The following is a 10,441-nucleotide window of genomic DNA, read 5'->3' on the forward strand; positions in this document are numbered from 1 at the left end:
GATGTAAAAAAAACTCGATTCGGCGTTTCGATGTAAAAATAAATGCGATTCGCGGTTTCGATGTAAAAATAAATGCGATTCGCGGTTTCGATCTAAAAATAAATGCGATTCACGCTTTCGATGTAAAAATAAATGCGATTCGCGGTTTCGATGTAAAAATAAATGTGATTCGCGGTTTCGATGTAAAAATAAATACGATTCGCGGTTTCGATGTAAAAAAACTCGATTCGGCGTTTCGATGTAAAAATAAATGCGATTCGCGGTTTCGATGTAAAAATAAATGCGATTCGCGGTTTTGATGTAAAAAAAACTCGATTCGGCGTTTCGATGTAAAAATAAATGCGATTCGCGGTTTCGATGTAAAAATAAATGCGATTCACGGTTTCGATGTAAAAATAAATGCGATTCGCGGTTTCGATGTAAAAATAAATGCGATTCACGCTTTCGATGTAAAAAAAACTTGATTCGGCGTTTCGATGTAAAAATAAATGCGATTCGCGGTTTCGATGTAAAAATAAATGTGATTCGCGGTTTCGATGTAAAAATAAATGTGATTCGCGGTTTCGATGTAAAAATAAATACGATTCGCGGTTTCGATGTAAAAAAACTCGATTCGGCGTTTCGATGTAAAAATAAATGCGATTCGCGGTTTCGATGTAAAAATAAATGCGATTTGCGGTTTCGATGTAAAATAACTCGATTCGGCGTTTCGATGTAAAAATAAATGCGATTCGCGGTTTCGATGTAAAAATAAATGCGATTCACGGTTTCGATGTAAAAATAAATGCGATTCGCGGTTTCGATGTAAAAAAACTTGACTCGGCGTTTCGATGTAAAAATAAATGCGATTCGCGGTTTCGATGTAAAAAAAACTCGATTCGGCGTTTCGATGTAAAAATAAATGCGATTAGCGGTTTCGATGTAAAAATAAATGCGATTAGCGGTTTCGATGTAAAATAACTCGATTCGGTGTTTCGATGTAAAAATAAATGCGATTCGCGGTTTCGATGTAAAAATAAATGCGATTCGCGGTTTCGATGTAAAAATAAATGCGATTCGCGGTTTCGATGTAAAAATAAATGCGATTCGCGGTTTCGATGTAAAAATAAATGCGATTCGCGGTTTCGATGTAAAAAAAACTGGATTCGGCGTTTCGATGTAAAAATAAATGCGATTCGCGGTTTCGATGTAAAATAACTCAATTCGGTGTTTCGATGTAAAAATAAATGTGATTCGCGGTTTCGATGTAAAAATAAATACGATTCGCGGTTTCGATGTAAAAAAACTCGATTCGGCGTTTCGATGTAAAAATAAATGTGATTCGCGGTTTCGATGTAAAAATAAATGCGATTCGCGGTTTTGATGTAAAAAAAAACTCGATTCGGCGTTTCGATGTAAAAATAAATGCGATTCGCGGTTTCGATGTAAAAATAAATGCGATTCGCGGTTTCGATGTAAAAATAAATGCGATTCGCGGTTTCGATGTAAAAATAAATGCGATTCACGCTTTCGATGTAAAAAAAACTTGATTCGGCGTTTCGATGTAAAAATAAATGTGATTCGCGGTTTCGATGTAAAAATAAATGCGATTCACGCTTTCGATGTAAAAAAAACTCGATTCGGCGTTTCGATGTAAAAATAAATGCGATTCGCGGTTTCGATGTAAATATAAATGCGATTCGCGGTTTCGATGTAAAAAAAACTCGATTCGGCGTTTCGATTTAAAAATCAATGCGATTCGCGGTTTCGATGTAAAAATCAATGCGATTCGCGGTTTCGATGTAAAAATAAATGCGATAGAACCTCATGCTTTTGGTTGTAACACCAACACTTCCGCCAGGGGCGGACTGGCGCCCTTTTCGTGAGGTGGATTCTGAGGGCTTGTGGCCGCCAAAAACGCTTTTGAAGCGGCCCCATGTCGATCTAAAGGGTAAATTTGGTCCGCCCCTGACTTCTGCCGCTGTCTCCAATGGCTTTGGATATTTTTGGCTTGGGGTCTTCCATAAAGAACGCCTTTAGTGTGGAACACCATTGTTTTGCATCTCTGGACGCTCCTTCCTTTGGCTTTAACAATGTATCGCGCTACTATGCAGGGAAATTTTACAGATTGAAGGGTATTCCATAAAGATTGCTTTGCAGGCGTTTGCAGGTTATGTTATCATTAAGAGCATTTTGCTTTAACCAAATATATTTAAGAAGTTTTTTCGCTACACTTTCGACACTTTTTTAAACAATATAATTGGAAAATAACAACCAATTTTTGATTTTCTTTCAAAGCTGACGCCATGTTATAAGCTAATATTTCCTTAGTCCTATTTGGTTCGAACTTTGATTGTTTTATTTAAGGTACGGTTATCGTATAACCGTCAAAACCGTCAACAGTGTTACTTAATGTTGTGTTATTGTTAAAGGGATAATGACCTAGACTTTCTATCAAGCCATCTGATTGGAAATTAGACCTATCTGCGGGAAACACAAAATTCAAGCGAATTTCCGAGACGCGTTAGGCCCGAATTTTTCCGGAGATTTCCCGGAAGTTCTAAATTTATTTTAAATTGAAATTAAATAATTCCAACGAAAGAAAATTGGAATTATACTTAATTTTAAAAGCGGAATAGATTGATAGTAGGTTATTTTACCATTTCATTATCCCTTTAAGTAAAAAACTTTATTTTAATTGTTAATTTAATGGTAAAAAAATCCAAGATTCATTTTACCGTTATTTTAAATGTCAGATTACCGTTAATTAGCGTAACGTTAATTTGACCTTTCATTTAACGGTAAGAAATCCAAGATTAGATTCATCATAATTTTAAATGTCAGATAACCGTTAAGTAGCATAACATTAATTTGACCGAAAATTTAACGGCAAAATTTGATACGTTTATATTACTGTAAATTTAACAGTGTAATAAACGTTTAGTTACGGTAATTTCTTAGAGTACATTGGCGATAAATGAAAAATCTGCCTTTAACTTTATCAGTGGACTATTTAACCTATCTCTAAGCCTAAAAAGCTTGCCTTATAGTAAAACCATCTTTCAATCTCCGAAATATTTCCTTAACTATTTGGCATTCAAAGATTTCTGTATGGTATTTAAAACGTAAGTTTTGACCTACTAAAGAACTCGTCGTCATTATTTGCAACACCTTCGATAATAAATGATCACGGACACCTATCTCAACCCTTCGTTTCCAAAATACATGTAAGGCTATAGTTATTTAGTATACTCAATAAGAGTCAAGATTCGTCAGTTAAATCTTATTGATTACTATTTTAAGTGAATCCCACCAGTGATTTCCGCAAACTTTTACGTACGTTTTACGGCTTGTTATAATTATAGATCAGACCAACCAATCAATGCTCTTCTTATCAGGGGCGTAGTCAGGATTTTGCACCCCCCCTGGCTACGCCACTTGTTCTTTTCCTAAATTGACTGTACCGAGGACTGTACTGCTACTCGCTAGCTACGGAACCCATATTCATCAGTTATACCGAAATCTTGCTGCAACATTAACGGGCTCTGCGTACGTGGTCGCTCAAAATTCTGGTGGTGGTTTTGGGTGTACATATGTCGAAACTGTGGCCTTTCCATAATTAATAGAGATTTTATATCTTGAAAATTAAAGTGGTTACCCCTTCAAACTTCGAAGCTCGTTCCCAGCCATGATATTTTTTGTTAGATATCTCCGAAGCCGTTAAGTTAAAAATCGGTAATTCTGCGTCGAATGCAGTGGCATGGGTGGAACTCGGTGCGGATATCATGGTGTGGTACTTACTAGAAAAAACGTGTAAATTTGTTTCAGAATTTCTCTAGTTTTTATTTTTTTTCACGGTCGGGTGTCACCCCCAAAACGACCCCAAACGGGTAGCACACGGTACGGGCTGCCCCCGCCACCACCATAGCTATGCCACTGGTCTAAAGATAAGAAATTAACATCTCTCTCCATCGTGATGGCCGTTTGGATCCTTTGGGTATATCAATTTGGGCATTTGATTTCTTAGAGCGATACGTTTATGCATCGGGTATGAAAATCTCTTTCAAACACGATATCGTTTGGGCGCTCGAACCCCATCAATTTCGACATTATTTATCTCTTTAGCCTTTAAGCCAATATATATAAATGATATATCTGTTCAAAGTACTTTTTCAATTTAATAATTGTTTCGTAATAACTTTGATCCACCTCTGCCTTGCGTATTAACCTAGCTGATTATTATTATTAGAGAAGGCTGTTATACTTGACTTTAACCCTTTTATAAGTCTAATTTTATCGGTTAATTATATTTTTCTGATTTGGTTTTTTTGTACAGGGAACACACCACAAACGTTTCCAATCTATATCTAAGACATCAAGGAATCGTTTTTTTCCAACTTTTTAATTTTTAAAGTTAAATGTACTCTTAGATAAAATCGCAGTTTTCGCGCGGTTATAGAGTCAATTCAAAAGTACCTTCTAAATTTTAGTAATTACCGAGTTTTTCATCGATAGTCCTTAGTGTACTTTCTTAGGCGACCTTTGAGAATAGAGAAACTACATCTAGGCTTCAAAGCTCATCATTATTAAAAAGGTGAGCGATTTCATTTTTCTTCGACAAACGACGAAAAGTTCTTTCTTGTTCGTTAAAGGGCAACGCAAGTGACCATGCAGGGGGTAAATTATCTTATAGATAAAAAGAACGACTGCGCATGCGTTATCTGTCATAGACTTTCCCTCTGTAAAAAAAGCAGAACCATATTTTGCCGAATTTATTTTGTATAAATGCGCCTCTCGCGGTTTTTACGCAAAATCCATGCATTCTTTAGTCGCGGAAATGGCCGAGGAAAGTGAAGTCTCCGTGCTTACCGACAAATTGGATCCTAAACTTCTACAAAATAAATGTAATAAAAAAAGATAAATATTCTGTCCCACTGTCCCTATCTAGTGGTGTGATGGGGTCACTGGAGCCTGTGGGGGGCTCCATACCCGGCTCTCAAGGTCATGTGATCGGGGCGCTGGGTCACTGGAACCTCATGGGTGTTCCACACTCGTCATTCTGTGACCTACTAAGGAGGGTAGTTTGCAGTGGAAGAGGAAGCCACTCTAGTCCTCAGCTGTGCGAGGGTGGGTCTCGGGCAGCCCATGGTGTCGCCTTTTGTTGGGCCGTGATGAGGGCGTTTGTTTGCTATATGTGAGGCGGTCAAAATGGCTGTCTCACTGGCCGAACGTTGTTTCGCAAAGCGCACTTTTGTCCGGGGCTGGTTGTTTTGGTGGCCGCTGTAGTGCTTAAGGCGGAGCAGCGGGGTACAAATACATATACTTATGTCGGGGTATAATGATAGGGAAATTGTGAAGGGAGACGGGATATAGGAGTGTGTGTGGTGTTGAATTTTCTTAAAGGGATCCCTCACTCACAACAGGGGAAGGCATAGGGGTCACAAAAAACTGGTTTTGAAGCACACTGCAAGTCTGGATTTTATGTTACCCCTATGCCTCCCCCTGTTGTGAGTGATGGATCCCTTTAATCCAATGTGAGGCTAGCGGCAGAGATTTACCGCGTCCAAGGCCTAATGTTTCAACTTCCATTATTAAAAATATTCAATTCACAAATAATTTTATTCCAAAACATTGTTAAATCGAAAATATCAAAGTCCAACTCTCGGAAACTAACCCAGTTCTTTTCTCCATAATAAATAAATTAAGCTAGGCCTAAATTCCTGGGTTCATTGATTGCGAGCTAACTCAGCGAAGAAAATCGAAAAATTCGCGAATGAGAGCGAACCTACTTACGGCTTGTTGAAGAAAACATAGTTCCCCCCCTGCATGACCACTTGCGTTGCCAGTAGCCCCGCCAGGATTTTTTCGCGAGTAGGCACTGCGTGAGTAAGAGGCCCCCATAAAAAACTCCTTTGTAATTTTTGTTGTTCTTTAACTAGCCAAATTGTAAATAATTATTTAAAAATTTTATTATTATTAAATCAATAAAATTTTTATTATTATTAAATTAATAAAAATTTTATTATTATTAAATTAATAAAAATGTTATCATTATTAAATTAATAAAAATGTTATTATTATTAAATTAATAAAAAAGTTATCATTATTAAATTAATAAAAGTTTTATTATTATTAAATTAATAAAAGTTTTATTATTATTAAATTAATAAAAGTTTTATTATTATTAAATTAATAAAAGTTTTATTATTATTAAATTAATAAATTTTTTACTATTAAGTATATTATTTACAAATAAATATTACCAACTTTAATTTTAATCGAAGAATTCCACCCTACGATTACCTCTTTACCCAAATTCATCAACTACTTATTTAGGCTTGTCTCCCCCATTGTTAAGGGGGAAGACTACAGTGGCCATTGTCTAGTTTCGCGCTATTTCAAGCTAAACTGTTTTATTGTTGTGTTTTAACTTATTAAATTAATATTGATGTGTAAAACAGCCTCTTGTTTAGTGCTTAAAATAATTTTGACAATTTTAAATTTCAAAGTAATCTAATTATTACATTTTAATTCAGACCCCGGAGCTAGACACGTTGGGCAAGCGCCCAAACTACCCTATAGTAAAAATAATTTTTCTCACTAAACTTGCTTTTAAATCATGACATTTTTTTTAATATCTAATATTGCAATAAAGTTTCCCCTATTCCCAATATTGTCGGCGGATGTGTAAGTGTTCCCCTGAAGTGCTAAATCTTGTTGGGCACATAAAATAATAACTTCCACGTGTGTAGATAGGACCTCTCTGTTTCTAATAACGTCTAGTCTATGGTGGTCGTTAACCTGGCAAACTATTGATCCACGGGATTTGGTTTCCATGTAGTCTAAGTACATTTTGTAGGCTAGTTGGTGAGAAGATTTGTTGGAAGTGAAGTGTTCTTTGAATTGTGTCCCCATGTTTTTCCAATCCGAAAATCCCTTTAGAAATGCAGTGTTTCTACTGCCTAAAAAATGACGGCAACAAAAACAATACACTGCATCCTTTGTAACTGAATATTCAATCATTTGATATTTGTCATACCAAGAAGAATTGAAACCTCGATTTTTATCGCCAATTAATCTTTTAGGAAAAGGATTTAGTTTAGGCTGAACTGGAAGGCAATCTTTATCTAGACTAATATCCAAGTTATTCAACGCGTGTAAGCCCATTTATTTTGAATTGGACACGTTGTTTGATGTATTTTGTGCATGGTTAGAGTTGGGGTTTGCAATTACTTCTGCAATTTCTCCTTCATGAGTCAGTTCCATTTCCATATCAGTATTGACGTTTGGAAGAACTTTAGCAGTATTACTAAAACAGTGACTGTTATCAGTCTCCAAGGATTCTAAACCCTTTCCCAATTCTTTGACTAGGTTTTTCTTAGAACTATAGTTATGGCTTTGCGCCGACGATTTCAAAAAACGTGCCATTACACCTTTCTGATTACTGACGAAACTATCTTCCCTTTTAAATTTTTCTCATTTTTGGGACCCAGATAAAAATTTTCTGGTACTCATATTTGAAAATGCTACTATTATATACTAATAGCGAAATAACCTTATAAAGGTTTAAGAAAATAAAGCTTAGTTAAAGCTATGTAGTCTTCCAACAGACTTTTTAATAATACCAGCTATATCAAAGCCCTGAAAAAAGCGGTTTGAATATTTATTCTAGAATAGCTAATTAGCCTTGAAAAAGGCTTTTTGAATAATTTAGCTAGAATAGCTAATTAGCCTTGAAAAGGGCTTTTTGAATAATTTAGCTAGAATAGCTAATTAGCCTTGAAAAAGGCTGTTTAAAAATTAGTTAAGTTAGAAGAGAGCACCTATGGACTGTGAGAAGGATGATAAAATACGCGAAAAAGTAGATTAGTCCATAATTAAAAGGGATAATATATCTAAATCCTAAACAAATTTGAAGAAATTAAAAAACTTACTAATAACTCGTACCGATAGGTCTTCGAGCGAATCTCGGATCAAATAGATCTTCGAGTAATAAACTACATAAAAACTAAATAAAATAGCCCGAAATTCCAACGGTAGACCGGTTTCGTTCTATTTGGAACTCATCAGTACCGTGCGGGAAATCTGGCTGGCGACTGTTATATAGAAAAGACAAACTAAGCCTTTTCGGCTTTCCGTTGCTATGCAACGCGTTTTGAAATTTTTAATGTTTAGGCTTCGTTTCTCTTTTCGATATAACAGTCGCCAGCCAGATTTCCCGCACGGTACTGATGAGTTCCAAATAGAACGAAACCGGTCTATCGTTGGAATTTCTGGCTATTTTATTTAGTTTTTATGTAGTTTATTACTCGAAGATCTATTTGATCCGAGATTCGGTCGAAGACCTATCGGTACGAGTTATTAGTAAGTTTTTTAATTTCTTCAAATTTGTTTAGTATTTAGATATATTATCCCTTTTAATTATGGACTAATCTACTTTTTCGCGTGTTTAAAAATTAGCTTAAAACAGCTAAATAGCCTTTAAAAAGGCGGTATTGGCAAAGTTAGTCTCGGAAGAGACTTAGAAAAAATTTGACTGGGAGATAAACGAAATTGAGAACTACCTGTTTGTTCAGGAGCAGAAAACGAAATGAGGAAACGCGCGTTATCTGGGACAAGTCCGACCACCGAAGGTCTAGATCCTTTCTTTACGATCAGTGGTCACTGTTATCACGTGATTTCGCAAAAGGGACAAGGAGTAAAAAAGAAAAAACCCTAATCCCCAGGACGCTCTCTATTCAAAGTAGTGACTGGTACGATGCTTTACGCTTCGAGTTCAGCTCCGCGGGGATTTCCCTTCGTTTAAGCGTTGCAACGGCTTAAGTCGTATTAAAGTAATCCAGTTTCTCACTTTATGCCCCCTTTGTAGAATTCCTAGAAACTAAGCTTATGTTTATTGTGTTGGTTGGAGCTAAGTTATCACTGAGGCGAACAGGTGGTTTTTTTTGCTGCTTTCCTTGCACGACGGACTTCCCCATCCCGGGCCAGTCTTTTGTCATATACTCTATATCAATGTTAACAGAGTACACTACCAAAAGCAGAAACCACAGAGTTCGCTGCCTTTGTTTGTGTACTCAAGTAATATTGATTTCGAGTATAGGTGGTTCAAAAGGGAACGTTTTGTTAGGCCCATTTAGGACTCTTGGAAATTGGAATTGAATGGGAGTTCTTTTTTTAGGGGGCTAGATGACCAATTTTTAAAAATAAATAAAATTTAAAAATCACATTAGGAGGCCCCAGAGGCAATTTTTTTAAACTTTTAAAGGCCCCTAAAATAGGCCTAAAATTTTTGAACATAGACACGTGCCTACTTGTGCCTACTGCTGTCGGAGGCACTGTGCGTTGCCCTTTAAGATTTGCCATCAGAGAGCTTACGGTTGGGAGTAGGTAGCCGGCTAGGTAATAGTACGGTTTAAAAAGAACATTTACCATAGATCTTGCTTTATATAGTTTTGGGGCTTCAAGTATTTTCGGGTGTGCGAATGCAATGTTAGAGGGAATTTACCTTTTTCATAATCTCTCCTTTTCAAAGCATCGTGAAATATTAGTTTATACTTAAGTTTGAAAACAATTATTTGATGTTTCTTTAACTAGAAAGAACAGCTTGTCGTACATAATGTTTTTCGTTGACAGTTAAATTACTTTTATTGTTTAATTAATTTTCAGTGGCTGAACATATTTTGAAGATATTTTTCTTTATTGGTTCGAGAATTTCAATACACTGTTCGAGGTAAGAAATGTTATGGGAGCTAACGGCTTGAAATATTTTGATATAGGATGATATAATAAGGTACTTTCTCACGTTCAAAGTCTTTGGAAATCTGCGAGAAATTATACAACTCTTTTCCTATCTTTAAGAGCCAGCGATAAAACTAAAGACACTTGAGCTAGGAATTTATAGAAATAATTTTTTTTAAATAGTTATAACTATAAACTTGATAAGAGTATTTTCATTATCAGTAGTTGATGAAGGTTTTTGTTGGAATGTATTTCGTAAAGCTAAATTGAAAGTCAATGTTAAATAAACAATTTTTTCTGTATTTATATTTCAATTTATCGTACCAAAGTGTTAAATTCTTCAACTTTAAGCTACAATTTGATAAAGCTCCTCCAAAGTACCCGAGAAAATATTGACACGTTTGTTTCTAAAATGTTTTCCTTTAAATAAAATTTGATTTTAAATATGAGACTTTTATTTCATAATCTACAAATATTTCCACAAATCTTTAACGGAAATTAGTTATTTCTTTACATTTCTGATGAAGGGAACATTATCCCAAAACAATATGACTGTATAGCAATGTGGTTCATATTCAATAGTATTTGAACAATTTTGATTTTCCTTTTTTAACCGTGTAAATAACTTCACAGCTAGTTGGAAGCCAGGGTTTCTCTCTAAAGGTGAAGGTTACGTTGGACAGGATCAGGATTCTCTGGTATTATTTACTCAGGTGTACAACAA

This window comes from Leiobunum rupestre, chromosome 6 (genome assembly GCF_980474605.1).
Source record: "Leiobunum rupestre chromosome 6, qqLeiRupe1.1.hap1, whole genome shotgun sequence".
NCBI lineage: Eukaryota > Metazoa > Arthropoda > Arachnida > Opiliones > Sclerosomatidae > Leiobunum > Leiobunum rupestre.